Source organism: Zingiber officinale, chromosome 1B (genome assembly GCF_018446385.1).
Source record: "Zingiber officinale cultivar Zhangliang chromosome 1B, Zo_v1.1, whole genome shotgun sequence".
NCBI classification, from domain to species: Eukaryota; Viridiplantae; Streptophyta; class Magnoliopsida; order Zingiberales; family Zingiberaceae; genus Zingiber; species Zingiber officinale.
Genome location: NC_055986.1, coordinates 100,494,376 through 100,503,161, shown reverse-complemented (window position 1 = coordinate 100,503,161; position 8,786 = coordinate 100,494,376). Strand labels below are relative to the sequence as shown.

The 8,786-nt window shown below is 41.2% G+C and overlaps 1 non-coding gene across 1 annotated transcript; it reads left to right on the top strand.

The window, feature by feature from the left end:
* The first annotated feature begins 247 nt into the window (after nt 1-247).
* On the top strand, nt 248-353 carry LOC121994703. Its single transcript, XR_006115794.1, has one exon. It is a non-coding gene; the product is annotated as a small nucleolar RNA R71 (small nucleolar RNA).
* The last annotated feature ends 8,433 nt before the right edge of the window (nt 354-8,786 follow it).

Genomic DNA, 8,786 nt, shown 5'->3' with positions numbered 1-8,786 from the left:
CAGTTGCAAAAGATCTTGTTTAACAGAAATGCTTGCATTCTTGGCTTGCACTTCTGGAATTATCGGGCGAGATTTCATCCAATTTTTGTTTGACCACTCTTGGAGGTTTAATATCACTTGATCAACTAATGTATATGCTTTGTCTAAACTTTTATTCATAAAAGAACCTCTAGCTGATTAATCCAATAAACACTTATCTGAGAAAGAAATTTCCCTGTAGAATATGTGCAGAGTCAGTCATTTCTCCAAACCATGGTAGGGACACTGCCTTCACAAAATCTTGAATCTATCCCATGCTACAAATAGTGATTCTCCATCCGTCTGAGCAAAGTTTGTGATGTAATTCCTCATGTAAACTGTTCTACTTGGAGGGAAAAAGTAATTCAGAAATCGCTGCTCCAATTGTTCCTAACTTGTAATGCTTTGAGGACGGGCAGAATAAAACCAAGTCTTTGCCCTGTCTTTGATACTGAAAGGGAATGGCATCAACCGAACTACATTCGCTGACACCCCTTCATAATTTACCATGTTGCAATAATCAAGAAATTCTTCAAGGTGCAAGTATGGGTTTTCTGATGCTTCTCCTCTAAATTTGTGACCTTGTATCATGGTAATTAACTCTGGGTCCAGTTGAAAATTTTTTGCTTTGATATGAGGTTGCACAATAGGAGACATAAATCTTGCAGAAAATGGTGCAGAAAATTCTCTTAAGGACCTGCTTGACATGTTAGTGCTCATGGATATCTAAAAAAAATTATGAGAAAAAATAAAAATGTAGAATTAAGAACAAGAAAGAAAATATAGAAATTAAGAAAAGAAGAAACTGAATTTTAAACTAATAACAAAAAAATAAATACAGAATTTAAATTGCGAGAAAGAAAGGTGCAGAAATAAAGACAAACAAATAAATGAAAAATCTATTAATATATGCTAATCAATTAATGTTAATGCGAACAGTCCCCGACAATGATACCAAAAACTTGATGTGAGTCCTCAAGTATATGGATGTCGTCAAGTAATAAAATATCAATCCCACAGGGACTGATTATAAGCACTAGTAATTACTCACGATGAATTAGCTAAACGATCGAGTATTGAGAGTCACACAGTAAGAAAAGAGATATAGATTGAGAAAGAGAGAGAAAGAGAAAGAGTGTCGAGGAACTTGGCTTGAGAATTCGATTTCATTGTGATGTCAATCAAGGTGACATAGATCACCTATCATCTATCCTCCATTCATATGCATTTATAGAAAGTTAGATTCATTATTAGCTCTTTCCTGTGGAGGTCAAGCCGGTATGTTATCTTAATCTATATCCTATGCTACTAAATAGAAGTGATACCTATGAAGTCTAGTAATGAGATATTCTTATCACTAGGGCCCCTCGGTCATAAGTCATAAGAGCACACTCACACTCAATGACATAGAAGTAGAAACAACAATGATGTCCAATTTCCTACTTCCTTCTGGAAAATTGTCTCTCCTTTCAAGGTAATGTCCTAATGTACAGAAATAGGATACCCTTATCACTAGGGCCCCTCGATCATACGATCTAGGGAATTACCTATATGAGATTAGAAAATTAAGATAATTAAACATTCAATCAAACATGGTGATTAAGCTCAAGCACAATGCATACACATAAGATCAAATAGATATAAGACATAGCAATGTCATATAGATAGGAATTGATAAATCCATGAGTTCTTACATCAATTCACATCACAATTACTCCCTTAATCCTAAGAATAGGAGGATTTGCTCCATTGCGAAGGAAATACAACCAAGAGAAAATAAATAAAGTAATCTACAACTCAAAACATAAAGAGAAGAGAAGAGAAGACTTATCCATGTAGTATCGGTCTTTTGGTTGCAATCCTTGCTTCAGAGGTAGACGGATTGATGAAGATGGAAGATCTTGGGTTCCCTCAAGGGGGAGAACCCTTCCCCAAGGAATGGGGGCGAGCCCCAAGCCAAAGATGAGTGAAAAGGTGGGGGGAACCCATTAAATAGGGCGGGAGTTGGGCACAGGCCTAACATGGCCCCTGCCACAGTCGTGTGGAATCCACACATCCAAGGTTGGCTCCTACTCTATAAAATCCACACGGTAGTGTGGTCCACACGTCTAAGGTCAACTCTTGCTCTGGAAAATCCACACGGTCGTGTGGATTCATATAGTCGTGGCATGGCCCTGCATGGCTATGTCTCATGGAAATGCCTTTTAAACCATCGAGACATCATTTTCTTTGGTTGAAGTATTCAGCAAAGTTGTAAATCTCGAAGTTATCAACATTTTAGTATAAAGAATAGCCTGTAACTCCAAACGAGCAAAAAATTTATGGTTGTTTTACTTTTAGTCTGTAGTGCAAAAAATTTCACACGATCGTGACACGGCAGTGACACGGATCTTCACAAGGTCATGCCTCATAGGCACGACCCGGATCTTTTGGAGGATCTAGACTCTATTTAAGCTTCATTTTCTATTAAATTTCTTCCATATGATCATGCACATATCAAAGAACATGGCTAGAGTGTATTCCTTGATTAAATTTCTAATTTCAAGGTCTTTTGAAAGTCCTTTCCTTCATGTATGTTTTATATAAGCATGCTCCTTCCTCCGACTTCATGTTTTGAGGGGTTTTACTTCATTTTTCCTTTGAAAATACATCCTATCAATTAAAACAAATAAAGAGAAGATCTCCGAATAAAAGGAGTGGAAATATGACATAATAATGAAATAGGGTACACTAAATATAGATTATACTCATGAAATATAAGTAGTTGTGCATTAAAGTATGTATAAAAGTGTATATAAGTTATGGACATCAATCGATACTTAGCAAGGGATGATAATGCTTTGGGCATGCCTTGTTTAGATTCCTGAAGTCCACGTAAACACACCATTTGTTCCTAGGTTTGGATACCAGGACTATGTTAGCCAAGTAGGTCGGGAACTGCACCTCCTGAATATGTCCTACTTCGAGAAATTTGTCCACCTCCGCTTGGATAATTTTATTATACTCAGCTCCAAAATCTCGCTTCCTCTATTTGACTGGCCGAGAGTCAGGGCGGATGTGAAGCACATGTTCTATAACTGTTGGTGATACACTTGTGATTTCCTAGGGTGTACAGGCGAACACATTATTGTTGCGCGTTAAACCCGTGACTAGCTCTTCTTTGATTTATGGGATCAGGTCGGCTGCTATCTAAATGGTGGTTTCTGATAGGCTCAGTTGAATATGCACCTCCTCTTTCTCTTTATAAATCAGTATTAGGGGCGCTTCATGAATGGCATTAACTTCCACTTGTTGGATCTTCCAGGTTGCGTGAGCCTCTGTCTTGATCACATCTACATAGCATGCACTTACATGCTACCAGCTAGTCCCCCTTCACCTCTCCCACTAAGTTGTCGATCAGGAACTTGATCTTCTGGAAAAAGGTGGAGACAACCACTCAGAACTCATTCAATGCCGATCGACCTAAAATTATGTTGTAGGTCGAGGGCACATCTACCACAATGAAGGTCGACCAATGAGTCCTCATCAGGGGTTCCTCCCCTAGAGAGATAGCCAATCGGATTTGTCTGATCGGATGCACTTCATTGCTAGTGAATCCGTATAAAGAAGTCATCATTGGCTAAAGGTCACTCCTTTCGATCTACAATTGATCGAATGTTTTATTAAAGATAATATTAACTGAACTCCCTCTATCAACAAAAGTACAATATATATTTTAGTTAGTTATGACAGCCTTGATGATCAAGGCATCATGGTGTGGCACTTCCATGCCTTCTATGTCCTTGGGACCAAAGCTAATTTTTGGCCCTTGTGCTTCCTGTTGACTACACCCGACTGCGTGGATCTCCAGTTGGTGAACATGTAACTTTTGGGCTCGGTCGGAGTCTCCATCAGTCGGCTCGCCCGCTATCATGCCAATGTCTCTCCGAGTGGTATTGTCGCAATTTTCTTCTTGATAAGTCGGGGGACACTCATGCTCGACTCGGGCTGGTGCTGAAGCCCTATTCTCTCGATATTTGGCTACATGCTGGGGTTGCTTGACATCTCGGATGTCTCTTCTGGGTGGTCTATTCGGCTGTTGATAACACCTGTTGTTTAGAGATGGTGATCGTTGCCTAAACCTTGGGTTGGCTACTCTGCGCCTCCCTTGATTGTACCTATAACACTTTTGAGTGCAATGAGTTCTTGTCGGATGATAGGTGCAAAAAGGCTAGACTGATGAGACTCGGCGAACAGTACTTGATCGGCTTCCACATGTTGTACAACGTTGGGCCTCTACTCATGATGATGCAGCTATGGTCCTGCTCAGGGTCCCTTATGTGGAAGAGGCGGGGGAGGAGCTTGGCGTTCTAAGGCATGGATAGGAGTAAGCACTGCTACCTCCTTCTTCTGAATGGACTGAGCCTCCTCTACATTGATGTACTTGGTTGCCCTTCTAAGCAGATGGTCAAAGTCCTTAGGGAGCTTCTTGATTAGGGACCAGAAGAAGTCCTTATTTATAAGCCTTTGGGAGAAGGTACTCACTAGAATCTCTGGAGTAGCGGAAGGAACATCCATGGCCAATTAGTTGAACAGTTTGATGTACGCCCTTAGCGCCTCCTTGAGCCCTTGCTTAAGGGAAAATAAACTTAGAACTTTCTTGTGGTATCGGCAGCTACTGGCAAAGTGGTGGAGGAATACCTTGTGAAAAATCTTTAAAGCAGCAGATGGAGTCGGCAAGAAGTCGGTTGAATCATCTTTGTGCCAAGATGGAGAGGGTAGTCAAGAGCACTCGGCACTTAACTCCATTAGTGTATTAATGGATGATAGTTATGTTGGTCCCTTTGGAGGCAGGCAAGAGGGGAGGGGTGAATTGCCATACAAAATAAAACCAAAAACCCTTCTCGGATATTCAACTAACTTAAAAGAACTTGTAATTAAAAAGGCAGAGACTAATTAAAACAGAAAATAGACACAGAGGAATTACTTGGTTTGCAATCAGAGGATTGCTAATCCAAGGCAAAGAAGACGCACTAATTGATTCTCCTCTGGGCGGAGTAGCCTCTTACAGCGTTGAAAGCATAGAAAGAAATAACACAAATGAAAGCACTGGATTACAAGTAGTTGTTCTTGATTGATAATTGCTTCTGGACCAAGGCTATATTTATAATCTTGGTCCGGGCGCTTGGAAGGGTTCCGGGCGCCCTGGGGGGGATAAATTTTATCCCCCAACGGTCGGATCGAGTCAAAACTCGTTCCTGTTGAAAAGTCGATTCCGGGCGCCCGGAAGGGTTCCGGGCGCCCCCGTCGGTTCCGGGCGCTCGGAATGGTTCCGGGCGCCCGGAGCCCTAAGGTCAACTTAAATTGACTTTTCGACTCCGGTTCAGCTCGTCTCGATCCAGCTCATCTCGGTCTGGGTCTGTTCGCTCCGGCTCCGTTTGCTTGGGTGATCTCGGCCTTCCGGAATAGGGCTCACCCGAACCCATGTTCCGGCCTTCTCCTCGAGCAGCCTTCCTTCCCGGTTTCTCGTCCCTCGAACGCCGCGCACGTTCTTCTCGTCCGCCGGTGTACTCTTCCGCGGTCACCTCGTCCCTCGGACGCACCGTCGGCTCTCTCCCCGTGCCGTCCTTCTCGTTAGCCGCGTCTTCCGCTCGACTTCCTGTGTTCCTAAGCTCCTGCACACTTAGACACAAGGGTTAAACAACGCAGGACCTAGCTTAACTTGTTTGATCACATCAAAACACCTCGGGGTTCCAACAATCTCCCCCTTTTTGATGTGAGCAACCCAAGTTAAGCTAGGGAAAAACAGATGCAATAAAAACAATTTATTTGCAATTAAGTCCAAAGATATTTCATAAAAAAAATTTATATACCACCCCCTAGACTTAACATTCTTCTCCCCCTTTGATCACATTAAAAATAGGGGTTCTTTAAACAAGTCTAAGGTAAACAAAATTTTAAGTGAATTTTCATAAAAAAAAAATTTCTAAGGCAATTAATATTAATTTGTAAGGCAATGTTTCAAAAGAGAATATCTAGTTTTTTAAAAAAATTCTAAGTCAATATTCAGAAAAAAAATTTAAGTTATTTTTTATAAAAGATTTCTAAGGCGATTTTAAAAAAAAAATGTATAAGACAATATTCATAGAAAAATTTCTAAGTTAATTAAAAAATATCTAAGTCAATAATTTTCAGAAATTTTCTAAAAAAATTTATTTTCCAAAAAAAATTATTATTATATAAATTAATTTTAAGTATTTTCTAACACAAATTGAATAACTCTTTTAAAGCATTAGGTAAATTAAATTAATGCTTTTTCAGTTAGTCAATTAAACTTTTCATTTCGATACTTGGCTTCCAGGTCGTGGCGAGGCACTAGGCCTTCTTGGTTATTGGAGCAACAACCACTTCCTTAGACAAAGCCTCATAATGAAATTAGTCGTTTAATTTCCTTGCTGAAAATGCTAAGTCTAATTTTAAATTAAACAGGTTTTTGGAACCCAGTAGAGGTTCCTACCTACAGGGTTAACCAAGTATTTCCTAGGTACATAGATTTTTGATATATTTCTAATTTGACTTTGATGAAATCTATAATACCAATTTAAACCTCTATAATTTCTAAAAGTAGAAATATTTGAACTTTTATATTTTTTCAATCTTTCTATTTCTTCTTTTAGTTTTTCATTTTCAATTTTCAATTTATCAAAATCCTCTATAAGACATGATTTTGCTAAAATTCTTTTTGTTTCCAAAATTTCATTTTTTAATTTGATATTTTCATTTTCTAATTTATACATGGATTTAGTCATTGCCTTAATGTCGGAATAAAGTTGATCAGGGGGTAAGAGGCATACCTCACTTACCATATCAGACTTGAAGCCTGAATCTCCCCCTGCTTCGTTGCCTTCATCTGAGGTCGCTCCACCTTCATCGATGCTAGGTTCTGATGAGCTTTGCCCTTCGTAACTTGCCATCAGCGCTATCCCAGCATATTCTTGAGCTTTTGATTCGGATGAAGAAGTGTTGTCCCAAGTTGCTTTTAGGTTGTGTTTGTTGGGTGTCTTTATTTTGACCTTCTTGAGTTCTGGGCAGTCTTCCCTTAGGTGTCCCTCCTTCTGACACTGGTAGCATCGTACCTTTCTTCTACCTTTTTGATTCTTTTTATTCTGCATTTTAAATTTATTAGATCTAAAAAACTTTTTAAAGTTTCTTACCATGTACGCTTCTTGATCGTCTTCGGAGTCTGACTCGGGTTCATCCTTGTTGGTTGCGTTCAGTGCCATAGTCTGGGTTGTGTCCTTTGATATCTCTGCATATCTAGTTTCGTGTAATTCAAGGGTAGAAAATAACTCTTCTAAAGTACTTACCTCCAAGTCTTTTGAGATGTAGTAAGCATCGACGATTGATGTCCACTCCGGAGTTCTTGGAAACGTGTTGAGCGCGTAGCGTATAGTGTCCCGGTTTGTTACCGTTTCACCAAGGTTTTCGAGACAAGTAACTAGTTCTTTTACCTTCGCATGTAGACCAGCTACTTTCACACCTTTCTCCAGACGGATGTTCATCAGTTTGTTGCGGAGGATGTCCCTTCTAGCGAGCTTTGCTTCAGACGTTCCTTCGGGGAGTTCCAAGAACTTCTACCAAAGTTCTTTAGCAGATACATAGTTTCCGATGCGGTTGACCTCTTGAGGCGGTAACACGCTCAGCAGGTGATGTTCTACACGGCTGTTTGCTACCGACTCATTCTGCTCCTTCTTTGTCCAATCGCTCTCTTCTCTTTCTTTTCCATCTTTATCTATTGGAGCTACAAAACCATATTTCATAATAAACCGAATTTCAAAATATGTTTTTAGGAATACCTCCATACGTCGCTTCCAGTCTGCGAAGTTCCCCTCAAATTTTGGTGGGACGATGCTTGGTCCGGCCATCTTGTTGCTTCGATCGGCGGTTAGTCCTCCTGAAGCGTGCCTTGCTCTGATACCACTTGTTGGTCCCTTTGGAGGCCGGCAAGAGGGGAGGGGTGAATTGCCCTACAAAATAAAACCAAAAACCCTTCTCGGATATTCAACTAACTTAAAAGAACTTGTAATTAAAAAGGCAGAGACTAATTAAAACAGAAAATAGACACAGAGGAATTACTTGGTTTGAAATCAGAGGATTGCTAATTCAAGGCAAAGAAGACGCACTAATTGATTCTCCTCTGGGCGGAGTAGCCTCTTACAGCGTTGAAAGCACAGAAAGAAATAACACAAATGAAAGCACTGGATTACAAGTAGTTGTTCTTGATTGATAATTACTTCTGGACCAAGGTTATATTTATAGTCTTGGTCCGGGCGCCTGGAAGGGCTCCGGGCGCCCTGGGGGGGGGATAAATTTTATCCCCCAACGGTCGGATCGAGTCAAAACTCGATCCTGTTGAAAAGTCGATTCCGGGCTCCCCGGTCGGTTCCGGGCGCCCGGAATGGTTCCGGGCGCTCGGAGCCCTAAGGTCAACTTAAATTGACTTTTCGACTCCGGTTCAGCTCGTCTCGATCCAGCTCATCTCGGTCCGGGTCTGTTCGCTCCGGCTCCGTTTGCTTGGGTGATCTCGACCTTCCGGAATAGGGCTCACCCGAACCCATGTTCCGGCCTTCTCCTCGAGCAGCCTTCCTTCCCGGTTTCTCGTCCCTCGAACGCCGCGCACGTTATTCTCGTCCGCCGGTGTACTCTTCCGCGGTCACCTCGTCCCTCGGACGTACCGAGCCCGTCGGCTCTCTCCCCATGCTGTCCTTCTCGTTAGCCGCGTCTTCCGC